At 38.1% G+C, this 26,754-nt stretch overlaps 1 protein-coding gene across 2 annotated transcripts in view; it reads left to right on the top strand.

Moving 5' to 3' along the window:
* The first annotated feature begins 1,867 nt into the window (after window positions 1-1,867).
* Window positions 1,868-26,754, top strand: part of gjc1 (gap junction protein gamma 1) — a 45,690-nt gene continuing 20,803 nt past the window's right edge. Inside the window, exon 1 of one of the 2 annotated variants that reach the window (XM_085155582.1) lies at window positions 1,868-2,722. The gene's annotated coding sequence lies outside the window, so the exon portion shown is untranslated. The remainder of the gene's footprint in view (window positions 2,723-26,754) is intronic. The other variant, XM_085155580.1, reaches the window with a different exon arrangement.

Raw genomic sequence — 26,754 nt, 5'->3', positions numbered from 1 at the left:
TTTGTCAATGGTTTAATTAATTAACCTATTTTTTTTCCTATATAAAAAGCCAAGTACGTCAAATTGACACTTTATTTGTGCTTTATGGATTTGGACCACAAACAAAACTACACCAGACTAGAACAAGACTAATCTTGCTAAATAAAGACAGTTTTAACTTTGCATTTCTTTATTTATTTTTTAGGGTTTTTTTTGTATTTCTCCAGTTTGCTTTTATGGGAAGAGAAGTCTCCCCCATTTGCTCTGAGTTAAATTTCCTCTTGACTGCTGTAAATATTTTTATAATGTAAACAAAACATTTTTTTAAGCAAAACATTACAAACATTCTGAGCATGTTTTGAAATTTTTTGATTTTATTTTTAGATTTATTTCATAAAATGTCTTCTTTCAGACTAGCTGAAAGAAAATGTCTAAGATTCACATCTACACTCACTGGCCTCATTAGTAATGCCTTGCTACTACTTGCTCTGTTGGACCCTCCTTTGCCTTCAGAACCGCCCTTATTCTTTGTGGTATAGATTCACCGAGGTGCTGGAAACATCTGGAGATTCTGGTTCATTTTGACATCATAGCATCACAGTTCTGCTTTAGGTTTGTTGACTGCACATCCATGATGGGAATCCTCCTTCCTGTCACATCCCTAAAGTAGCTTATTTGGACTGATATCTGGTGACTGTGGAGGCCATATGAGTACAGTGATCTAATTTTCATGTTCAAGAAACCAGACTAAGATGATTTCAGCTTTGTGACATGATCACCATGATTTACATGGTGGTCATAAAGGAGTGGTCATGGCGGATCCATGTTTTCATGCTGTTTAGTATAAATTCTGATCCTATTTAAATGTTGGAGCAGAAACTCAAACTTAGACCAGGCCACATTTTGAAGTTTTCTGTTGTCCAGGTCTTGTGAGCTCGGCTGCTGTAGCCCACTGGCTTCAAGGTTCAGTGTGTTGTACATTCAGAGATGCTCTGCATTCTCTGTAAATCCTCGAGATGGTTGTTTGGGAAAATCCCAGCAAATCAGCAGTTTCTGAAATACTCAGACCAGCCAGACTGACACCAACAACCATGCCATGTTCAAAATAATATGAGATTGTCTCCCCATTCCGATGCTCAGTTTGAACTTGTTGACCATGCCTGATTGCTTCCATGTGATTGGCTGATAGATTAGATTTGCACTGATGAGTAGAAAACGTGTTATTTTTATTGCACTATGACAGGCTTGCAAAACAAAAAGAAGTATAATTACTATAAGTCATTAATTGAGCAAAATTAACTGTGAGGACTATTTGTTGTTTGTGAAAAATGGATAGAATTTTCACCAAATCCCATATTTTCCCAAATCACGGTCAAAATACACACACATATATATTTTTTACCCTTCTATTAAATTTAATAGGTAATAAAAATATATTTCCAAAACCGAATCTGTAAATCTTCCACCCCAATGTGCCAACAAAAATGAAACGATGCCTTTGAAAATGGGTTTATCTAATATTGCCCATATAAGTGTTCCAGAGTGACACACATTTTATTTATAATGCCTCATTGCCATACTAAGGAAATACACTTGCAGTACAATAGCACATTCCACCCCCCACCCCCTCGTCCCCGCCCCCAATATATCTGAGACACCACCAGCGTCTTCCGTTAATTGTGGATAAGCAGATTAAGAACATAAACTCATAGCAACACTAATTTGAATAAATAAATAAGTATTACCTCTAACATTCCCAGTGCTTTTTTTTAATAAAAAAATATATTAAATGTTGTATTTAAATGATACCATAGCAGATAATTATCCTATTGATTATTCCATTATAAAACAGCAGAAATACGCCGAGCCTCTAACTGTGATATCTGAACGGCTGCACCACAAACAAAGACTACAAGTACAAACTGCCCTTTCCTTAGGCAGATGTTTATGGACCCGAGATGTGTGACCTGTCGGGTACGCGCACTACCAAAGACACGTACGCGCAACATCGCTGCTCCCCTCCTGCAAAGATGGGTCTCCAAGCTTACAGTCAGAGACTCCAGCTGTCACTCATCGATATCCGCGTTCAGCTAATGTCAGACTGCATGTGGAAAACGGCGAAGGCTCCGTTCCCGATAAATACGAGACAAGGACACCGCTGGATGGAGGTGGACCTCCAGTGATCAACAGATCAGCAACTCCACTGTTCACTCCCCCTGTGAGGACAAGACGAGGGACCCGAAAGACAACGCTGGAGCCAAATGGCACGTGTGAGCCGCTGACGTATTTATTAGCAAATTCTCGAGCCGGTCATAGTGATATGGACAAACTAGCGCTGAAGATTTGGTATTAAAAAGCCGATACAGCTGTTATCAGAGCTGGTGTGGGTTCGGTTCTTGTCAAGATGACCAGACTATTGTTTAGCATCGCTGTAATGGAATGGGCCCGCAGGAATTTTGGCACCGGTTTTACGCAACAAACCACATAGTTGAATCGACGTAGCTCGACCGAAGACAGAATAGCGTGGCTGGCATGGACAAAGACTGCTTACACATCTCGTAGTGATGCTCTGAGACTAAATTGAAACACAATAGTGAAACATCCTGCTGGTTCCTCCCGAGAAGTGGAGCTGATAATCAACGGCGGGATTCAAGTTTGGACCTCACCAAGTCCAAAACGACCTTTCCCTCCCAAACAACGGATCATCTTATATCTTAAAGCATCCTCACAGACTCGCATAGCGGTAAGAATATGCCTGTTAATTGCTGTAATACTGTTACAGTGTCCCTCCTTTGTTCCTAATGGGGCTAATTTAACCCAGCGGGCACCCTGCTACGGTTGCTTGGGGGGTCATAGACGCACCATTTGGCACCATAACGCACAGAAGACGGTTTCAGCTATGCGTTTCATTTCTGTTGGACCGAATCTCCTCTGTTGTTTGGCATGTGTAACAGAGTGGTCAAGGCCAAGCTGTGAGCAACAAGAAATCAACTTCTTTGTACAAGTGTGCTTTGGGGAAGGAGCTGCAAAGGACACGTCTAATTAATATAAAGTGTCAATTCAGAGACACATATCCGCACAACAGAAAACAAATATAGGTTAAAAATCCACGCTGTGTATGCTTTGAGAAACAAAACCAAATCCATTTATTCTCAAATCATATCAGCATGTAGATGATGTAGAGGGCGGTGCAGGGATTCTCCTCAGGGTTTCGTTAAATCCCGCAGGAGCTTTTGAGATTAGTTGAATCGCATGCAGATTCTATAATGGCTTTATTGGTAAAATCTTTGTTTTGTATAATTAATGAATTGATTTCACAAGTATTGGACGCATATGTATAGCTTTTAGGAAGTTTGCATTGATTTAAATTTATGAATAGAATTTTGGCAACATTTGAATTATTTAAATTAGACCAAAAATGTTATCTGCATCAGTAAAGCTCACTATAATTCAGGTTTATTTCTTATAAAATGTGCTTAAACTAAAAGAATATAACAATAAGGTTGTTCATACCATTCCAGATGTAAATAACTGTGTATTAATATATATATATATATATATATATATATATATATATATATATATATATATATATATATATATATATATATATATATATATACATTAATATAAAAAAATCAATTCAAATCTGAATATAAAGACAGCAAATTAAAAAATAAATAAATAACTAAAAGCACTCCCCAGGTTTTTGTGATTGTCTTTATCCGTGGTGCTCCATACCTCCATATATTTGCTGATTCAGGGATTATTTCATAAATCCAGAAGTCAATATATCAAAAGTAACATTCCCACCACTTAAAGCTGAGAAGCAGCCAGCACCCAGCATTATTCACCATGATGAGAAACCCTTTCATTGTGCTGGACCTCTTTGAATTATGCCACATTGGTTTCTTTGTCGAGCATTTGTCAATGCCATACGAGCAGTGTCTCACATATGAGCCTCCATAATGAGTTTCTTCCCCTGTGCTTCAGAAAATCCTCGCTATATGTGCAGCTATTGTGATGGATTTGGGATATTGCCAGTGAAAGAGCTTAGGACCAGTGAGTGATGCTTACTTTGCACATAACATATGGATGCTATGTATTTATTTTGAATTTATTCCTTGGTAGGATTCCAAGAGCAACATATAACCTCCATTTGCCCTCCATTCTTTGTTCTATATTTCCATCAAGTAAATGCAGTTTTGGCATTTCACAGCCCTGCATACTATAGATTTAATTAACATTTTCTGCATGTGAAACTACTCTGCGAGGCAGTCCATCTGTGCTGTCGGATTCTCCTCCCACCTTTTTACCCTTGTACCCCACTGGAGACCATTATTTAACTCTCACTGTGCATTGGGGGTGGAACCTATGCCAGTATGGGAGGAAGGGAAGGGAAGTCCACCCCTGTGCACTCCAGCACTGCGAGAAAGATGAGGAGCACATTCTCTTTGGCAGCAAGAAAATGCCCCATCAGTTAGTATCATGATGAATGTGTTACTGTCCTCTTTTTATATTAAATACAATGCTTTTTTGCATTATTTCACTCATGGGGACACTAAAGAAACTCATGACCTGGCAGATATAAGTGATAAATTGTGCATGGATGTTTACTAAATGACCAGAAGATGTCCCAGAAAAGTTGGAGATATGTTACATAGCCTCTGGTAAGTTGATTTATCCAATCGATCAAAGCAAAAAAAAAAAAAAAAGAGAGAGAAAAAAGCAAAAAAAAAAAAAAAGGAAAAAGAAGAAAAGTGTTGAGCTTTTACAGTAATCCCCCCAAAAATGTAACTTTAAGTCAAGTCCAGAAGAGACAAACAAAAGAAAAGAAAAAGACCAAGCAGGCTATCCGCTCTGCTGAAAAAGCATGTGATGATTTCCAAATCGCAAGATCAAAGCTTGAAATTTAGAGGGTACACTGCAGAATGTCACGTGCCTGAAATGAAAGCAATGCACTAGTTATTGAGGACGTGTTAAGCTTAAGCTTTGATTATATATGCATTAAAATATATATATTTGAATGTATCTGTACAAATATGTACATATGTAAGCAGCATTTTACCTTTGTAGCTGGTGGACGCGGGGCTATATTCCTAAATACTTTAAAGCTGCACATTTCAAAAGCTCCATGTGTAAAAAATGAAAAAGTTAATACATGTTATTAGTCGGGTTGTTTCAGTTGAATGGGTCTATTCCTGTTGCTTGGCTCAGGACCAAGCCACAGAATACACTGTATTAAATGTTCCTGTATAGATTTCATTATGGCTTGCTATGAATGGTCAGTACTGCAGTTTAATGTAGAATGCATTAGCATTGTCTTCTTTCAATTTACAGTTAAAATTTAGTATGATGCTCCTTAATTAAAATGAAGATGCATTCAAGTTTCTTGAGCCTTTGTACGACTTTTGAAGAAAACAATATTTTGCATAGTTTGAGGATCAAAGTATAAGCACAGCTCAATGGCGGAGGAGTCAATAATGATTTTTTTCGGATTCAAAATAAAATCCTTGATGCCAATATTACTACAGAAGAGTGGAAATGTAAGAAAAGTTTATAGATGTCAATTGGTTGTTTGAATCATAAAGAAGTGAAATATGTTTGTTTCCGAAAGTCTACATACAATGATCTTATGTTCAGTGCCATCAATTAATTGTAATTGTATGATTCATTATCTGTTTTGTAAATTTTTACAATGTATTTTTATTCTATGAAACAGGTTAAAAATGAGCAAAACATGTTTTCTTGTATTAAGTTATTTTGCATTAGTTTGATGCTCCTGCCCATTTTAGGTTTGACACCACAGTATTACATACTACAGTATTACAGTGTATTTTGTTAGGCACCCAAGATAACAGCAACAATGAAGCCCTGCAACTCTTCAAATGTAAATAATAGCAGTAAAGAATCATTCATACAAAGTAGTTTTAAAACCATGAAATTCCTCTTTTAGTTTCCACCAGTGAAAACTGCCTTAATCTCTAAAATATATTATGTGTATCAAATTATCTACCTTTGTGCTGTTATTCGAACGCTATTTTACGATAATCACTTGCAACTAAATCAGCCGTCTGCAATTACCATAATTGTCGGCTGAAATATCTGCGGGATGTGTTTAAGTCAATTACATGCTTTATGGCAGCTATCTTGAATAAATGAAGTAATTCACTTCCTGCTTTTCCCAGTTCTTTCCTTCAGAATGTGTAATGTGGAGCCAGTACAGTAAGAGCTAAATTTTATGCTTTCAGCCACTACTTCAAAAAAGACCTATCCCTACTTGCATATTAGAAGCAGGTGTTGTGCAGCACAAAACTGTCAGTCGTCAAAACATGCAATGTTACTGGAACCTCAAAGAAAAATGTTTGAGTGACGAGGGAGTGCAGTGTTGTAGATAAAGTGGGAAAAATATAGAGATGTTGGGAGATTCTTCGCCACCGCAGCTTCTCCTAACTGGCTTTGCCCAACATGAAACATCAAGGTATTATGTCTATATCTTGTTTAGCAGACGTGAGCACACAGGCAGGCTTAATCCTCAGAGTGCAGCACACTGAGGGAAAAGTGTCTTTATGCCTGCCAACTAGTCTGGATTCCCTCTGCTTGACACTGTGTACTCTGCTCTGCAATTTCTGGTTGCCAGTTCCTGTAAATGACTTTAAAGTAAGAGCAGAAGGAAGGTGGCTTGCTCTGTTTGTAATTACCGAGCGTTTAGAATTTTAAGAAGTCACCAAATGCAAATGATAGATAGAGCGGAATGTGCGTTGTGCTGCATTACTTCCATATTTGCTCTATAAATGCACATTTGTACGTTGTTTATAATTTGGCTGTCTTTGGTAGTACAGTTGGGATCTAATTTACGGATTTGCATGATGTGGTGGAAATGTTTCTGCAATGAGCAAATGATTCTGGGAGAATAGTTTTAGAAGATTTAGTGAAAATATTGAAATTTGTTTCAGAACACTGATTTAAAAATAACTGGTAACTAACTGCGTCTGGTCTCTTAAGACAACTTTGAAGATTTTAAAATGTTTTGCAAATACTTTTCGTTAAGCTAAACTAAACAGATTTTGACCTTCACGTGCTTCCCAATTTAAGTAAGTTCAGTGGTGAGATTATTGTAGTTTGATGTGTGCATGTGAGTGCAGTTGAGCATGCTTTGTGTCCTGCGTGCCTGATATTTAAGGGGAGACCTTAAATATTGGGCGACAAAGAGTAGGGGAGGGTTGTGCGTGCTCTCTGTGACTCAGGATGACTCCTCTGGAAAACGAACCCTGGAGTCGGCCCTGACCCCTCGCAGTTGTGTCGGTGCACGTGTCGCCGTGATGCCACAGCAGATCTCCGAATCTTTAGCTAAAAACAGGCGATGGGGAGTGTCTGATTTCGTCTAACAAAGGGAATCCTGAACACCAGGATTTTTGTGTCATCCTAGTTGTATTGCTGCAGCATGTCGTAGTCGTGCGATACACGTGTCCAGATCGCAAAGTCCTCGCAATGCAGTAGTGCTGTGTACTTTGATTTAAAACTGCAGTGTTGCGTTTCACAGATATATGACACACTCTTTCCCTGTAGAGTTTGATTAATATGTTGATTAGTAAACAGGGAAATTAAGTAGCAACAATTTTCATAAGTGGGCATTAATTCTAACTGTAGAATAACAAACTTAATTTATAATACAATTTCCCAATAAAGCTGCAAAGTGCTTCACAGAAAGAAAGTAAACACTTACAAAAACAACAAACAAGAGCAAAATATAATATTAAAATATATATTCCATAAGTCAAACATCTATAAAGCCCTCTTAATAAAATAATTTTTAAAGTAGAATCTTTCAGGGAAATAAAGTTGTCATTCTGCTCTTAATTGGCAGATTGAAAACCAGCAGAATACTTTTAAAGATTAAGGTAAATGCCCAGGTGGATAAGAGGTTAGTAGGTCTATGATATATTCGGGAGCAAGGCCATTCAATATTTAATGATTCTTCTCAAATTAATGCTTTAAAATTATGAGTAGAATTTTATGAAGCAAAAAGCCAGCTTTCAAAGATCTCCATTGTGAGGACTTTTGACTTTTCCCCATTAACCGTCTCAAGGCAGGCCTTGCAGATTTGCAACAGTTAAAAACTAACAACCTGATTACCCCACATACATATTTTATGAGTTCTTTTTACTCAGAAGTACCACTGCAGGACTTGGTTGTGCATTAGCAACAAAAAGTTTAATTTGAGCCTGAGAGGGTTAAAATATAGCTTCCATTTTTGGAGTGGAATAACTAATGGAATAACTAATAATTAGTTCACAGCACTAACTAGGTATGTCAGCAATTTTTCTGCCATTCAATGTGATGTAAATGCTAAGAAGGAAGTAAATTTATTCAGCTTTAATTGAAATAAATGGTACAGTTACATCCTTAATTACTAGCACCCATTCTGGTATGACATATCCAAAACAGACCACAGGTAAAAATAATTTATACTGATGTGAAACAGAGAAAACTAGTAAATGCCTCCTTGCAGAAGGCACAATAGGGGACATTTATTGTAATAGAAGAAGATATAGACAGACAGAGAGAACCCCTGTGAGTGTGGATGAAATTGGATGTCACTTTCACCTAGCCAGCACTCATGAAGACATACGGGCAGTCCAGCAAATGAAAACAGTCGTGAGGGACCTTCCCACTGGGAATGTCACTATGACATACTGGGATCAGCTCAGACATACATGCCATGAGCCTGGAAACATACATGCAGATGTACCGAGCCCTGCATGTACAGAGATGTTTACGCTTCAGTCAGTGTTGCACATGCATATTCAAACTGATATGTCATGCTCACGAATCTGTGTATGCTGACACATTTACATATGAGCATAGCTGTCATAGCCCAGGCTGTGATTCGGGGTGACAGGTCTTATGCCACTTCCCTCGGGTCATCGGAGGGTCGGAGTCACAACGTGACAGGGATGGGGGGCAGAGAGATGTCTTTCATTCACTGTCACTCACCAATGACACAACCTTTCCTGTGGTTTACTCACATTCCCGGGTTCAGCAGTGTTTGAGCTTCTGCACTGTGTGCTCATGTGACTCATACCTGTTGTTTTGGTTTTGTCTGCGGTTGCTCATCTTAATCTCCTCTTGTTGGTAAACTTGTATTAATGTAAAGTGTCAGTCTGACAATTATGCACCAGTCATCAGAAGTTCTTTAGTATCTCAAATTATATATATGTGAAGGCATCTTTAATATAACTGACCAAACTCTCTTGGGTTTCTTTGCTTCCGATTATTAGAAATCTAACAATTACTGTGCCTGTGTATACTCTTAGTTGATTCATTTTATTTTTCTCTCAAAATTTTGGAAAATACCCATTATAATATTTTAACCTCCTAGGACCTGGCGTCCACATATGTGGACATCACATTTTGGGTTATTTAGACTAAAATACTCAATTTTGCTCTACATGGGCCTGATATCCACTTATGAGGACATTATACTGCTTCTGTTCTATCAAACTTTTAAACAAATATCCTCATATGTGGCACTTATTTTTCTTAAAAACAAAAATAAGGTTAAAAAAAATCTGGTAATTCTTTGTTTTTACATTCATCGGGCCCCAATATGCCCAAATATCAAAGAGAAATTAAAAACGCATGTCGTGAAAGAGTTCGGGTCTTAGGAGGTTAAAGGCTGAGGGAATGTACCCAAAACAAAGAATTGAAATTAATCACCATATGTTTAAATATACTTGAAAAAAATATTGAAAAGCTTGACATTCTTCTTCTTCTTTGGAAAAAAGACTGAAATAAGTTTTTTGCATTTACCATAGAAAAATGTTATATTGAGTGTGTTTTAAACATGTCTTAGTTTGATCGAATGCGGGTTAATTTTAAGGAACATTTCTTTATGAGAATGAAAAGCTTGTAATGTTTTATCTTAAATTTTGTTTCAAAAATCGCAAGGTTCCCCCTAAGAGTAGTCAGTAAAGAGTACAGGAAATATTGTGGCCTGGGAGACCTCTGACATCCCTCACATTACTCTCCTGTCTGTTCTTTTTAACCTTTTTACTCCCCATTTGAAATATCATAAGATAAGATAAGATAAGATAAGATAAAACTTTATTAATCCCTCAGGTGGGTTCCTCTGGGAAATTCGGTTTCCAAAAGCACAGCACCGACAGAAGTTACAGAGTTACAGAATATTATATATATATATATATATATATATATATATATATATATATATATATATATATATATATATACACACACACACACACACACACATATAAATAAAATTCATTGTCTTGGGTGTAATATTTTTAAGGACAGATGTCATCCATGATAAGAAGAAATGAACATTAAATTCAAATAAACTTAAAATAATGTTATTTTGAAAAATGTATTAAATACACTTCAATCCATTAATTAAAGTAAGTGGGATCGATATTGAAAGAGTAAATGAAAACAAATTTCTGTGGGTAATGGCAGATGAGAGACTTAGTTGAAAAGCACACATTAAATATGTCAATTTTGAAGATTAAAGAAGCACTGTAATAATAAAAGGACATTGCATCTACTTTTTCTTCTTCTTCTTAAAAACTTTGGATTATTTACTATGAGGGTTGTTGGGATTATACAAATTGACTATTTTTACAGCTTGAGACATTTAAATATGCAGATCTCGTGAAATTCCGAACAACATAAAACTTGTTCAGAGGAAAAAATAATCAAATACAGGGAAACATTCAAGGCATGCTTTCTACAAGAATAAGCATCTCTTATGTATGAGGATAGGATTAAAATGAATGTAGATGTGACTTTTCTTCAGTAAAATTCTTTGCATGGCGTTTATACTGTTTCCTCTGCATGAAGTGATCTCATGTTTTTTCCAAGACCAACATGAAAAACAGTCATTGATATGATAAACTATCATTGCACTCAGATGAACCCTAAATACTACCTCAGTGAATGAGTTTTTGCTATATCTAAAAATAGCTATGTACTATTTCAGTGTATAACTCATCTTCTTCATGTGCTTTGTTAAACTAAAATCTAAAAATCACACCAATGCATTTAATGTCCTTTATATTATAAATAATACAAAATTATTTTGTGTACAATAGACAGTTTCCCATTCAATGAAAAAATACAGAATACCACAATGATTAAAATCATGTTTTTTTAATTAAATTTGGCAGAGCTGCATTTGAGGTTTCACAGAATGGGTTCAATGATGTCATCGTTATCAACTCTAATACATCAGCTCTAATCTACAGATTTGAATAAGTTCAAATTTATTCTAGTTTTCAGATGTCACTCTGACCTGGTGATGAATTGCGGCCTCACAATTTTACAGCTGGATCTGACTAAATCTGGATGTGTTTCAGGTCAAAAGAAAAAAAAAACAAGTCCTGGACAGTCACACAGGCCCAGAGACCGGTTGACAAAAACGGTGTATTTCAAACAGTTGCGATTGGTTGCTTGCAGTAACTGTAAAAACTGATTGCTAAAGCTCCGTTCACACAGGTAAGCGATTCCCTGGTCACAAGGAAAAAGCGCTTATTCCACAAACAGTCGGCAAGTGGCTGCTGTACTGTTTTATTGCTGGCAGTCACCAGTATGAAATTCATATAAAGAGAAATATATCTCGCTGCATCCAAAATGTGCTTATGATTGCTTTGGTTGCCAGCATACTCCTGCAAACTCCCATAGTTTTGTAGAAGCTTCTGACTTATGTGTAAACAGTCGCAAACTGCTCGACATGTGTTTGCGAAACTTAAAGAAGTGCAATGCAAAAAAGAAACTGAGAATGTTGACCTTCAAAATAAAAGTTGTGTCTTACCTATGAAAGCAACATAATTCAAAAGAGACAGCTTTTCCTTTAAAGGCAAACATTCTCTGTCTCCAGTTTACATTTAACAGTGAATTTACATTGAAATTGTGTCACTACAGCTAAAAAATAGGTGAGGCACCCTTTGCTATTTTGGATAATTTGGGAAATTTTAAAAAAAACAACTCATTTTTGACCCAAAAGGTCACTGGTATCAGATTTTGGAGGGCCATAATAATCAAAATCAAAGTTTTCAGAGCAAACGCACATACGGTTACACTAAAAGCCTGTTTTTCAGCAATGTGATCACATAATGCTGTTAAACATTATCAGCGCAGGTGCAGTGAAGGAGGGCACACATATTTTTAATGAAACACACAGAGTTACCTTTATTATCTGAGCAAACACATGCAAGTCATCAGCAGAATGCCACTACAACTGTGGAGAGCATATTAGGGGATCTGTGCCACAGAGCTGCACATGGCAGAAGGCATGCGCTGATGTGACCGTAAGCGCTCACGCCTGATTGGCTCAGCTGGGGCAGCCACGGCTGGGTGATGTCCCCCTCGCTCTCTGTCACAGGCGGAGCTAAACAGAGCAGCCAGGTTCACAGACCGCGGCCGAAACCCTGTCACCGCCTTGCCTAGCAGACTCTGCCACACTCTGAGAGGCACACACACACACACACACACGCACACACACAGGCTAAAATAAGATGAACGCTAGATGCAGGGCAGACTGCATGAAGTGCGATATGTAAGACGTTTTTTTTTTATTTTTTTGTTGCCTGCATGCGTAGTCTTAATGATTTATCCACAATAACCCTGTGAACATATTACTTCAATTTCATCCCACGCCTTCTTTTCACAATACCCCTGAAGGTCACCACCTCCATTACTGGGTCACAAAGCTCATATTCATTAGCTGCTGATAGACTCACTGAGGTGTCACCACTCATCATTCATGAAATGCCTTTATTGATGCATTCTTACATTATAAAAACCTCCAGCTCGGTCTTTTTCTTTAACGTGTTTGAAACATAAACCAGAATAGTGTCCCTTTGATTTACTTTTAAAGGAATTTTGTTCAATTGAACAACTGCAGGGGGTTACACTAATAAAAAGATAGAAAGAGACAAGCTAACACTGGGTTATTTTTAGCCGCTGTTCCATAAACAACATGTTCCTCCTGACACAAAGATGCTCTGGGGTCATGTTCAGTGTTTATACAGCCTCCAATGGAGATGTCATACCTAAGACTAACTGGATTATTGGTTAAAACAGACAGAGGAAAGTAGGTTTTGAAAATATGCTGCAACCTGACTCCTGGCTTCCTCTAATACCTGTGAATATATATTCATAATGACTGGTGTTTTCTGCTAATCTTTTACAGACCATGTGGATCAGGTAAGTAATGATAGAAACTTTCTGTCCTGTCTTCTTTCATTAACCAGTTAAATCATGAGAAACTCTTCTAGATTTTTGGAGTATGTTTTATTGCTAGACTGTGATAGCACCACAGAACGTCTACTTACATTCAGGTACTTTACAGTTGTGTGAGGAAAGCCCTACACACAACCTCTCAGCTTCTTCTTGTCCGCATCGTTTTTGGCCACCAAAACACCGAGTCTTTTTTCCCTCCACTTTCTTGTTACATCACCCACACGTGACGTGTCTTCCAGGACATTCCTGTCCCGTCCTTTCCTCTCTGTGTCTTCTCCTGGAGTCATGTTTAAACAAAGTAACATTCATACATGAGTGGGTTTCTATGACTACGAGGCCCCAGGATTTTTTGAGCCGTAGACCACCATGGTGCGATGGGTGTAGGAAAAAGCCCAAAGGCGAGCACAGATGCTCTCGTGCTACTAGTGTTGCCTTGATAATAGCCTTATGGGCTAAAATTTGAGACTCTACATCTAAAATGAAAGAAAAAAAAAAGGAAAAAGCTGATTCACTTGACAGAAGTGCTTAAGGCCTAACTTTAAATAGCTCATTGCAATTTCTGTTTCCTCTTCTCCTGTTTTTTTTCCCTGTCTTTCTGTTGGACGTAGGACTGTCTTTAACTCTTATGAAGTCTTAGGACAGCCTGTTTAAATAAAGGGTAACTCAGATGAAGATCATGTTTGTTCAAAATGATAATGTTTTAGTAAATGCATGCACAGACGGCAGGGGAGAGCAACAACATCAGTTTCCTCGACTGGAACAGTGCAGTACTTTCTGGATTTTATCACAGCTCCTCTCTGCAGTTTGGTGTGGGAAAAGATGAGCAGTCTAGAACCAGCTGTCTGCTCAAACCTCCAGAAGTAGTTCCCCTTAAGGTTTGAAAAAACATCATCCTTTATGTATGTACACATTCTTATTTGTGTTGTCTTTAGACTTGTAATCCCCACAGTTTCAGATTTGGCACATTTTTCATTACCACGATAGCAGCAGACAGCGTAGTTTAGGACTGCTGCAGACAAAACGAGCCATTTCCACCCTGAAGGGGTCCCTGCACTGAAGCCAGTTTGTATCTGTTATTAAAGATACACATTGTGACCTTCTACAAATGGCATTTCTAGAGGGGTGCAGAGTGTGGCACGTTCAGTGAAGAGGCTGAATAGTACTGATATGATTCAAGTAGATACAGCTTTGTTATGCTTTAATTATGTTGGATCAATTTTGATGGAAATACAGATGAGAATTTTTAGAAGTCGGGGAAGATTTGAGTTTTAATGAGTCATTTTTGTCAGATTATTTTTCACTCTCTGATTAACAGTTTTTATGGAGTAGTTTTATTTTCCTTTAATTCGGTCTGGCCTTGGCGACCTATTTTAATTCTTAGACTCTACTAGAGTAGCCTTACAAGAAGCACACATCAAAATAATCCTTCTTTATATTATTCAAGGCCTTAGCACAGCCCCTCAGTTCCTCTATCAGAAATTATGCATTTTAGTTTCCTCTCACTTCCTTTAAGGCTGCCTTAATTTGATTGGATGCTTCTTGCAAACAAACTATTTCTATCTGTCTCTTCTGTGTTCACAGCCTGTTACTGTGTTATTGAGAAGATTGCATCAGGACTATATGATTTTAGTGATAATATAACGCCATTCAAAACAGAGATTACCGTAAGCTACTTGTGCAAATGCTGACATTGCTATACAAAGCTTTGATGGTGTTTAAAGTAAGTTTCCATGACTATAACAGCTTATATGAAAACAGGCAATAATAGGTCACCTCTAAGTGACATTGGTGAGTTGGCATGATAGTGTTTTTCTATGGCTCCTGTAATGAGAAACAGCATGAGCCAGATGTTGCATTAGCATTAACAATCATAATTAGCAGGTGGACATCACACACACTCATATAAAGAGAAAAATCAGTAAATACACTGTGTTGTTACAGCCCATAATAAACAGTTATAAAAACTTATCTAGAGAGTATTGTCTATGTATGAGTAGAAATCAAAACAACTTTCATCTGTAACCCTTCTTACGTTTTGCACTCATCTTTACTTTATCGCTTATTATACCAGGAGCCGTTCATAGCAGTAACAAGAAGAGACTTGATTCTGTTTACTTTATTCTTGATGTAGATACAAACATTGGGCTGTGTGGTCTTCAGAGTGATGAAGGAGATTTCATTCGGCCTTTGGTGGTTGCATAAGCAGGGTGCCTAGGCTGTGAGGTACCCTGAAGGGTTTGCCTTAGGCAATAATGTATTTATGGAGTTAATATTTTTGGCTTAAAAATATATTTTTCTTGAGCCAGTCCTTAATAAGACACTTCTTTTTATAGGTTTACATACACATGTAACCTCAAAAGACCAATTTCTGAGGGTATAAAAAACTGTTACTCTATTATTTTCTCTGTCCTTTCCCCCCTTTTCCTCTTGTTGGGTAATTGTCGTTCGATAGTATCCACACTATAGCTGTGAATGCAGGCTTTTCTTCTTTTACTCCTGGGTTTTAGATCCAATATCAGTGAGAGCAAGATCATTTTTTTTTGCACAACCAGACCTGTCAGTTAGCATGGCAAGCCCGGTTGCATCATTAAACTTGTATTGGAACAAGTGTAACTGCAGGCAAGAACATATTGCTGGAATAGGGCTCGTTTTGTTCCCCTTTCCTTTCAGTATGTTTCCTTCTCAGCTCTCCAATCCTCTTATGCCTTTTCAGTCTTTTATCTTCTCCCCCCCTTCTGCATCCATAAAGTGTTTTGTAGGAAATTTGATTGCCAAGTTCCGTTTACATTCACCCACCATCTGCTGAAATTGGCTGCAACTGTGAATCATTTCTTAATATTGGCAGCTTTGCATTGACTTGCCTCCTTATTTTTCCTCCATTTCATCTTTTCCCACTGTCTGGCATGCTTTAACCTATTCGTTGTGAGCAAAAACAACGGTCCGATCCGTAACTCTCAATAAAAGACAGCTCACAGAAAGAACACTTGAACCACAAGTGGTTGGACTGTAGAGATAAAAAGTTTTTTACTGGGAGTATATGCTAGCAGATCACACATGAAGTATGAAACTGTCTGCTTTTGAAGTGGTGCAGTCAATATTTTTCCAGCGAGTGATTCAAAGAACTCATTGATATTCATATAACACATTAAAACTACAGTTGTTGTTTTTTTTTTAACAACAAATCCATACTTAACTTTATGTCTTAAAGAGATATTTATGCTTAACATTTATATCATCTGTAGAGGATAGAGGATACAATTTGTGCTACTCTGTTACTATGTCACATGTACTATTACTTCCCTGAAAATACTATAAACCGCTGGGAAGCTTCATTTATCAAAAACATCACCTTTGAAACTCTTGATCTCATTTGTTTACATTTTTTTTATCAAGTACAACATTACAAGTACAACTATTATAAGATGCAGTTGAGTAGCAGTGGAAAGTAGAATCAAAAATGTAACTAAAGTTAACTCAAGGAAAGTATAGAAAGCAATTACCAGAAGTACAGCCCTTCAGTAAATACTTTGGTATGCTTAAGTGCCACATTAGCATGCTAATATCCTTACACAATATTAATATGTGCCTGTTTAATGGCTTCTGTGTGCTACATGCCCACTATCTTAGATCACCAAATGTGCTAATGCTAAACAAACTAATCACAAAGTAGTGCCCTGTTATAAACCTTTGGTTAGAGCCATGTAGTTAAAATTCAATGTACTGAGTGAAATTGTAATCGGTTGTATATGGATGCTGCTATTGCATGTCATTAATTTTATCCGCTCCCTCCTATAGATTGCGCTCCTCTTTTCAGCTTCTTTTCCCACTTTATCCTCAACCCAACGTTTCAACTGCTCATGGTCTCTTTGTTTTAAAAGAGATTTTCCTTCCCCACAGTCATAAAGTGCTCGCTCACACCTGACCGTTTTCTCTGTAGGTTCTTTGGCTTATAATATGAAGTGCTTTGAAATGACTATTGGGAACTGGGACTGTATAAATAAAATGGAGTGTTACTTAATGTAACGGCATCATTAAGTCTTGAATGTGAAGGAATGTCTGACAGATTTAGAGTTCTCAATCCTGTAGAGATTGAGATGCTTCAGATTGGATCATAGTGGCTTATTAAAAACCGACCAAGAGGCCAACATTGCCATAGCTACATCTGCACTAGTATCTTGGGAACAATTAAGGTCATTGCCACCCACCGTTACACATTTACCTCTTGGGTCTCACCTGTTAATTTGGTATTTACAGTGACCCGAGTGTCACTGTGTGGTGGCAGTTTGTGAAGGATTTTTTAGTTTGAACTCTATTTCAACTCTGTCTCTGAGTGTTATCGTTTGATAAACCTTGGCCCTTGCTTTACTCCTCAAGGAAAATACAGTGACAGTGGAGTGATCGCGTCCATGGTGCAGTCAGATGAAAGTGAATGAAGGCTGATGAATGCTGTGACACTGACGGAGACTTGTTATCAAGATATTAAAGTATAACTTGAAAAATCCGTGTCCTCTGCCAGTCAGTTTCCCAGTGCTGGCCCGTTATATTTATGACTGATGTCTTCTGGATTTGTTAGATGAAACAGGAACAGGGTCAGAGTTTTGTGTTCAAATGTTTTGGCTGACTGGTGCATCCTTGAGCAAGACGCTTGACCTCTAACAGCTCCTGGCACAGGGTGAAGTATTGCCTCGAAGCAAACGAGTCATGAAGAGAGAAGATGCAGGGGGAAAGCAAGAGATCAGTATTCAGGGCTTACGAAAGTAATTCTAAGATTTATTATCAAATTTAATTATTAGAAAATTAAGATAAATTAAGGATTTCTGTTCAAAAGCTATTTTAAAACACTGAAGATGTTGGTAGTCATTCAGTCTTCTGGCTGCACACCACAGGTGGGCAAGATTATCGGTCTTAATTTATTCCAACAGAAGATTCAGTTGCAGATTATCAAGGTTTGTGTCATTAACTTAACCCAAATAAAATCTTAATGAGAGCACTGGGAGCTCCTCTATGAATCGTGTGTGCACATGCTCCCATGCATGTTTGTGAATGCACTCACATTTATGCCACCGTGAAGCCTGAATGCAGCGGGATCCCTCCTCCTTTCTCCACACAAACTGAGCCAAAATCATCATCTCGGCGTTCAGTCACTGTGATGGCAAGGATGTCTCTACTTATCTGCAGTAAACAAATTCAACCGTGGCTGGCAGTGGCATTTGGCCTCTGTGTGCTCTCCTTCCTGGCAGCATGTGTGAGTGGAGCTGCTGCAACTGGAGCAACAGAGGATCCTGAAGTCGACGGTTTCTCCTCTAACGTGTCTGATTTAAACAGTGCGGCGCCGCAGGCTGAAAGTCACATTTCATTAAACAATGCTAATTAATTTTTGCGCGAAGTCATGCGCGTTTCAAACTGATTGACTCATTGTCACACCCTAAATAGATGAAGCATTAACGGTCCACCACGTGTGATGCTTTGAGTGTCAATTTCACGCCAGCTGTAGGGGTGGAAGTTATGGTCTTAATGTTTGTAAAGTCAAATTTGGGGTATTAAGAAAAGGGTAGCTTCATAGGGCCGCTGCTAATCAGTCACTCATTAGTGTTGTTGCATTGTAATAATCCTCTGGGACCTGTTTGTGCTTTATGTTCTATTAACAGTGAGTCTGTCATCTGTATGGGGAGCGCTGACAGAGTTAGCTCTGACAGCAGGGGGGCGGATGAGCGCTGTTGGCAGGTATCAGGTCTGCTTTGGCTCGAGACAATGAGCTTCATGGTGAATCTGGGCTTCTGCACAGGAGCAGCCTAATACTCTTAAGACTCCCTTCATGTCATTCCCTCTTTCCCGCTTTACCTTACTTAACCCATATGTCTTTTCCCCATGCATTCCCACTAGCTTTCCTCTAAGGTCAGTGTAGCTGAGCTCAGGGACCCATTATTCCTGGTCTGTCATATGTCAGCTCTTTAATCATCTGACAGAGTGCAAGAAATCAGTTTCATCAATAAGTGGAGAATTTGTGCTTTCTTTGTGTGTGTGCGTGCATGTTTGTGTGTGGTAATTGACCCTTGTGTTGCAGTCGGCATATCTTTTTGCACTGTGGTGGATTATTCCTGTCTCCCTGGGCTTGTTAGTGGTTTGTTTCACATCAGTTCCATGTCACACTGAAAGCACACAAAGCCCCGTGTGGATAAGAGCGCGATAGTGTGTTTGCTCTGGGTTCCATTGACACAAAAAAAGAAGTTAAGAAAAAAAAGAAAAAGCCATAGCTAATTGACATTAAAACGGCATCATTGCAGCCTCATTTGTTCCTGAAAAACCTCAAGGCGATTTGTCTCCAGCAAAAAGTTAATTGCTGCTTCTTTTATGCTTTTTGTGTGCATAGCTAAAGGCTTTGTTATCCCTCAACGATGCAACTTGTGGCTGACATCAAAATGAAACATTTTACAAAACAAGAAAGAGCTAGTGTGCCTCCATTTTCCTACTGCAGTATCTGCTTTAAAAAAAATACCATAGCTTGAATCACGGTCCTCTGTGATGGTACAGCACAGAAAAGAACGATGGAAGAATCCCCTCATGAAAACAACATTTCATTTTGACAACTTTACATTCCCCACTAATATACAATGACAAATGTGTACTCACCAGCCACTTTATTAGATATGCTGTTCAGTGGCTCGTTAATGCAAATATCTAATCAGCCAAGTAGACATGGCTAACAAGACCAGCTGAAGTTCAACTGAGCTTCAGAAGGCTGCTTTCAGAGTCACTTACTTTGGAAGAAAATGGAGAAGGCATGGGTTTTGGTGCCTGATGGGCTTGTAAGAGTATTTTAGAAACTGCTGATCTAATAGGATTTTCCCACACAACCAGAGAATTACAGCGAATGGGCCGAGTGGGTGAAAACACATTGTTGAGGCCAGAGATGAGAGGAGAATGGACAGTCTGCTTCGAGCTAATAGGAAAACAATAGTAACTCAAATAAACACGTCTTACAACGAAAGAATAAGAAAGCATTTCTGAATGCATTCTGCATCAGACCTTGAAGTAAATGCACTATGGCAGCAGAAGACCACACCTAGTGCCACTTCTGTTAGCTAAGAACAGCAAACTGAGGTTACAATTCACAAACACTCGCCAGAAGTGGTCAGCATATTTCTCGCACTTTGTTGAATCTATGCCACTGAGAATCAAGGCAGTTCTAAAGGTAAAAGAGGGTCCAGCCCACTGCTAGCAAAATGTAGTTAGCAAAGTTTCCAGTGAGTGTACATTAGAGAGATAGAAACAAATGAACACACTGTTCCATACCACTCTCCACTTTTATTTGGAATCTTAATTTACCAACGCAGCAGAGAAAAAGGAAATATTGCCCTTGTGAAGCAGGTGGCATTTAAGGAGTCCCCTACATAATTATCATCTGGAAAAAACAACAGCTCTATACTCTTTTCTAAACTTAAATCACATTTGATTGAGTGAATGGTTTATAAGTTTTAGGAGGTGGGCTGAATATTGGAATAAATGAGGATCCATAATGGGTCCAGAGGGAAAGTGTCTCAGTGAGCTTCAGCCACACCGTCCCTCTGTGCTAGCTGAAAGAGAAGAGTTTAGAGGAAGGGCTTTGAGAATTACCAAGCAGGTAAGTGAAGGAGAATTAATATGACATGTGGTGTTGTTCCAAAATTTAAGTTGTAATAACCCGATTTAATACTTTCTATATCTGTAACACGTTTGGCTGTCAGATTAATAAAAATCTCTAGCATGATGTATTTTGTCTTCTTAGCTAACTATCAGCTTGTGAAACCAATAAAAAAAAAATAGAAAGAAACCTTATTACTAGCATAGAGTGGACTTGAAATTCTCAACTTTGGAGTTGGAATCTCCTAAAGGAAAACAGGAGGTGACAGGAGGTGAACTTAGATTTGTGATTGCTGTTGTTAAGTTGCGCAGAGCAAATGCAAGTGGAGCACAGATACCCAATAAATGTTGAAGAAGTCCAAATCATTTAGAATTGCACCTGGATTCTTGTGCTCTAATATTAAAGCTGATTCACCAAATTGATTGATTTGTTTTTATCTTATGGGATTACACACTACACGAAATGTCTTTTGCAAACATTCTTCAGCCATAGTGAAACAAGCAAACTGACATGTTTTTTTCTAATAATATATGATTTAAGGAAAATGTGTTTTTTTAAAGGAATTAATTTAAATAATTCATAGTTGAAGAGGCACATCACATGTAAAGTCAAATTTGGACTCTAGTGTGAATGCAGCTTTTTTCTAAACTTGTAGTATAATTAAATTGTCTATATAAGGGGCTGTTGGCTTCACGTGGCCTCAGACTAATGGAATAAGCCATTATGCAAATCAAGCAGTGTATCTGATATGTAGGAAGCGAGAGTCAGTCCTTATGGTTCTTGATGGATGATGAAGAGAAGGAAGTGGAAGGGGGGGGATGGAGATGGCAAACAGCAGGAAGAGTGACTGTATTGGGTTTTGTGGGGGTGGGCAGTGAGATAGGGGAGATTGTGGGGGAAGGAAACACTAGTCAGCCAAGTCCTTGCATTTCATTTATTATAATACCTCTATACTGTGAGCCAGCCTTTGAGTAAGCTTCATTTTTTTGCTGTCTGTGCATTGGCACTGACTGGGATGTTGCATGAGAGCGTTGTCTCTGCTCTGCTCAGTGCCATGAGCTGAAACAGGGGGCTCCATTCATGCGCTCTGATTTTGTCTCATTAGCCTGTGGTTTACCATAGTGGCTCCATAGTGTAGTAGCTTACAACGAGTGAAAGAGTCTCAGTTTGGATCTAGGAGGAGACATAAATCCCTTTGAGTTGCATCATCTCGCAAATCTGGCAAATCCAACATGCAGAGTTACCCACTGTGGCGGCCCCTTGTGAACACAGGTGGAACCTAAAGTATCTTAGACTGTGGGTGCCATATGTGCTGAGCTGCCTTTATGCATTTGTATGTTGTTTCTATAGATTAAGAGAATTTACATTGCTGGAAGTGTTTTCCAATTTATCATATTTGTAAACTGGACATATGTCAGCAACCATTATTTTTTAAGATGGCAGACAGATGATAGCAACGAATCAGGGAAGGCGGGAGGGGCTGGTGTACTCGTTTCAATTTCTGTCAAGATTTTGCCGCCCTCTGGTCAAGAGTTTTGAAATTGACCCTTGTGATTGCCTTGTCCAAAAAGCCTACTTTAGCTCTTGATCCGGAAGAGTGCTTTTTGTTTTTCCTTTCACACTGATGTCAAATTACAAGCAGCAGAGAGGGAAACACACCATCAGAGCTCTCCTCTGGTTCATCTCCATCACCATTCTGCTCTTTGTTCCTATCAGTCTTTCAGACAGCAGAATGGCCCCTACAGTATAGACCGAGGCTGAAAGCTGCAGCTGCTGCACACACTGAGCAGAGGCGAGGGACAGCACTCCCCCAGTTACTACACACACACACACACACGGATGGAGGAGAGAGCTGCTCCTCCCTGTTTGTCTGATGTTTTGCTTTGCTTTAATAGCAAGACGGATGCCATTTAAAACTTTCGCTTCATTTCACTCAATGCAAATCCAGCTGCATTAGTGGATTGCCAGAGTCCTTCACTGACATGGGACAGTACATGCAGTGGCTCTATACAGCCAGCTCCACCTGATTAGTCCTAATGTTAGTCAAAAAAAAAAGTACAGCTATGCATAGACTATTTTTTTTTTAATATGACTAAAATCTATATTTAAAATTACCTTTCTTGCCCCCAGAATTATATTACATAGTTTTAAATACATCACGTCTACCACATCCTGAATAAAGAATCATTAGTGTGTGAAATTAGCATTTTTTTTCTTGCTGTTTGTTTTTCAACCAGACAAACAAAACTGAACATAAAAAACAAACAAAAAAACAAAAAAACGCTGTCTTCTAAGACCTTTTCCCCTATGTGCACATTTTGACAGTTGTTCAAGGTGACAAGTAGTATTTATAATAGTTACTTTTAATAGAAATGATATCAACACTTAAAGAAAAAAGAAAAAAGACACTGACACTTAAAATGTTTGAGCAACTTTGCTGATTTTGTTAAAAGTTTAAAATGTTCTTATCATTGTCACACAAATTTGGATTTGAGGACCCAAATACAGACTACGGGGGAAAAAGCCCCAAAAGTCAAAGTCTAAACATGAGGAGCCAAGGAAGAAATGGAATACAAACTTGGGCCCAGCTCCAGAAGACAGGTTCAACAAAGCCTGAGTCTAATCCTTGGTGGGAAACTCTTAGTTTTCAGTTGCAGAAAAGCTGGAAAAATGAAGCCATAATCACTGGATTTCTGATAGCATTCACCATGACAATGAGTAAATGAAGAACAGCGGCTTCATTTTTATGAAGCTATGTGAAGGATGACATTCATCATAAACACGAGGGGAGAAAAATGTAATTGTCATCTATGCAGTCATCCAAATTTACCTTTACAGGTAAAGGTGAAACCCGACCAAATTTTACTTTTGATCTTTAGGTTAAAACTATCCAGCTTCACCCTGACAAGGAAAAATGCAGGTCCTAAAGGACAAATATGAAATAATGAGATAAAAAAATAGATTACTTTGACATGCAATATTATTTAGATTCATTAAAACTCATTTAGTTTATTTTCAATAAAAACAATGGTTCAGACTTTGCACGACATAAGTTGATGACTATATTTGAATATGTGAAAATATTTCAGCATAAAATCCAGTGACACAGACTGCCTGTATTCAAAAACCTCACTTTAAACTACACTTAGTCTCACATTACAACTTTCAACTAAAATATTCACAAAATCTCCAACTGATAAACAATGACAGGTATTTATTCATCATTGTGACTGATTCTTCTTCTTCTTCTTCTTCTTCTTCTTATTATTATTATTATTATTATTATTATTATTATTATTATTATTATTATTAATAATAATAATAAAATGCTCATGAATACACTAATCCATGCTAAATGTTTTAAATCAAGGTGCTTGGACATCAGTTACACAAATGAAAAAGCAGGAGTGAAGAAGTCAAAGAGAAACTTTGTTGACCCTGGCACCTGACACAGTTTAAGTTTAAAGTCTCTTTCTAGAACAAAAAAGCCAGAAATTCCTCTCATGTGTCAACAAACTCAGAGTTTTCATTAAACCTGCTTTCTGGAACAAAGCCTTGGGAAACACACTGAGACAAAAAGTTGGACTGGACTATATATACAGAGATCACTGATTAGGGATTAGACAAAGGAGGGGAATGAGATGCAGAAAAAAACCCCGGACAAAACAAAAGAGAGTACCATAGACTTGAATATTAACACTTAATAAGGGAACACAAAGGGACGAACACAGGAACAAAAAGAAAGGAAGGCAGACAGAAACAGAAACACTCGGGCAACTGCTGCTACTGACAGTAACAGACATGAACCAAAACACAAGATAACACAAAAATGAAGAAACAAAGCTCAAAAAAGGGATAAGATATAAGGCAAGTTTAACATAGACAAATTTCTTAGTTTCTTAGTTGTCTTCACTAAACATAAAACCTCAGAGATAATGAACATTTCCACACTTGTTATCAGTTTTTTCTTTGTTTTCACTAGCCCAGCCTTTCTTCTTCAGGCTCTGCTTGCGCTCACATAGAAGGGACGTTTGATGTATTATTTGACTCTTCTTCTGCACAATGTTGACCAGTTGAATCCCCTCCCCCCAACTCCAAGGCAGATACATTATTGGAGGAATGTGTGACAGAGCTCTCTAAAAGAAAAGAAAAATATAGCAATAAAATGGAAGATTGCCATTGCAGATAGGACAAGAGAGTAATGCTGCAGAAAATCATTTGGTGATTTGATCACCAGAAGCATGCAGAGCAGTTAGAAAAAATGTATATGTTAACTCAAGATAATATGCAATATTTATTTTATTGCTCAGTGTGTTCTTACTTAATTCTGACATGACAGCAGAACATGAATTCTCACTGTGTCATATACTAATAAACAGGAGGTTGAAATCACTTACGTTTGTTGTCAGATTCTTCTCAAATTAATCTTATTGATTGGTGATAAACAGTCTACATGTTATGTGTTCAGCATGTGTTACCATGGTAACACCGTAAAAAGGCAGCCATATTTGTTGTTCTGGCTGTTAGCTTCATATATGCCTCTCCGGGCCGGTAATACAGAGCAACTCCAACACACCCAGGATATCTTTCCCCCGTCTGGTTTCACTTACCCTGACAGCAGCAGTTGGGTTCAGGATCATAAGCAGGTTATTATCACCTTGATAAATCTACCATGAGATTCCAAATCTAGCAATCAGTACACTTAAAAAGTGTTTTAAAAAGTGGTGGTGACTTTACAAAGAAACTATAGTACTGTGGAAAAGTCTTGATCCACCCTTCACTTCTTTACATTTTGTCTAACAATTCTAACAAAGTCAGCATTTGGTACGACCACTTTTATTCTTCAGCTCAGCCTGAATTCTCTTAGTAAGTCATTCTTGTCATTTCGTTAAGTAGTCTTCAGGAACGGTTCTCAGGGCTTCTTGAATGACATTCGAAGCTCTTCTTTGTTGGGTGTCTTTTTTTCCATTCTCTGTTAAGACGATCCCACACTGCTTCCATAATGTTGATGTCTGGGTCTGTCCAGGTTTGCTTTTACCACACTGGCAGTATGTTTGGGATAACTGTCACTTTGAAAAAATAAGCCGTTGCCAATCAATTGATTTCTGTATCTGGCATCATGAATCAAAAGCTAATGGTACGTTGGAACATTTCTGTATTCATAATTTCATCAATTTTGACAGGATCCCCAACACCACTGGCTAAAATCCAGCAGCAAACCATTCCAGAGCCATTGTGTTTTACAGGTAGACACTCACTGTTATACCTCTCTCCTGACCTCTGTAGATATTGATGATGGTTTAAACCAGATATTTGAAATTTGGATTCATCACTCCGTAAGTCCTCTTGGCACTGATTTTCAGTCAACATCAGCCTTTTCTCCCTGTTTCCCTTCATTAATAATAGCTATTTGACAGCCACTTTCCCACTGAGACCGTTTTGGGGGACATTTTTCTCTGTTATTGGGTAGTGCAGCAGTGATAAATAAACAAGAAGGAAGGGGAGACATGCAGTGAAGTGCCGCTGGTCAGACTTGAACATTTGCCTTATGGAATATGGTCGCCTGCTCACCCAGAGAGCTTTTTTCTTTCTTTCTTTCTTTCTTTCTTTCTTTCTTTCTTTCTTTCTTTCTTTCTTTCTTTCTTTCTTTCTTTCTTTCTTTCTTTCTTTTTGTCTGGTCATAGCTGATTTTTTTCCTTTCTTAAGGGCATCACTCTCATACATGTTTTTTCGACAGTTTATTTTTTATTTTTTTAGGCTTGCCACTTCTTCTTTTGTCATCCACCGTACAGTTTCTTCCTATCTTTTAGACCCACACTACATGCCGTTCTGTGTATATACTGTATGGGGTAGGTACAAAATTGGCTAGGTACAAGGAGTGGACTGTAAAC

The sequence above is a fragment of the Neolamprologus multifasciatus genome, chromosome 4 (genome assembly GCF_963576455.1).
Source record: "Neolamprologus multifasciatus chromosome 4, fNeoMul1.2, whole genome shotgun sequence".
Lineage (NCBI taxonomy): Eukaryota > Metazoa > Chordata > Actinopteri > Cichliformes > Cichlidae > Neolamprologus > Neolamprologus multifasciatus.
This window is presented reverse-complemented; position numbering and strand designations above follow the sequence as displayed.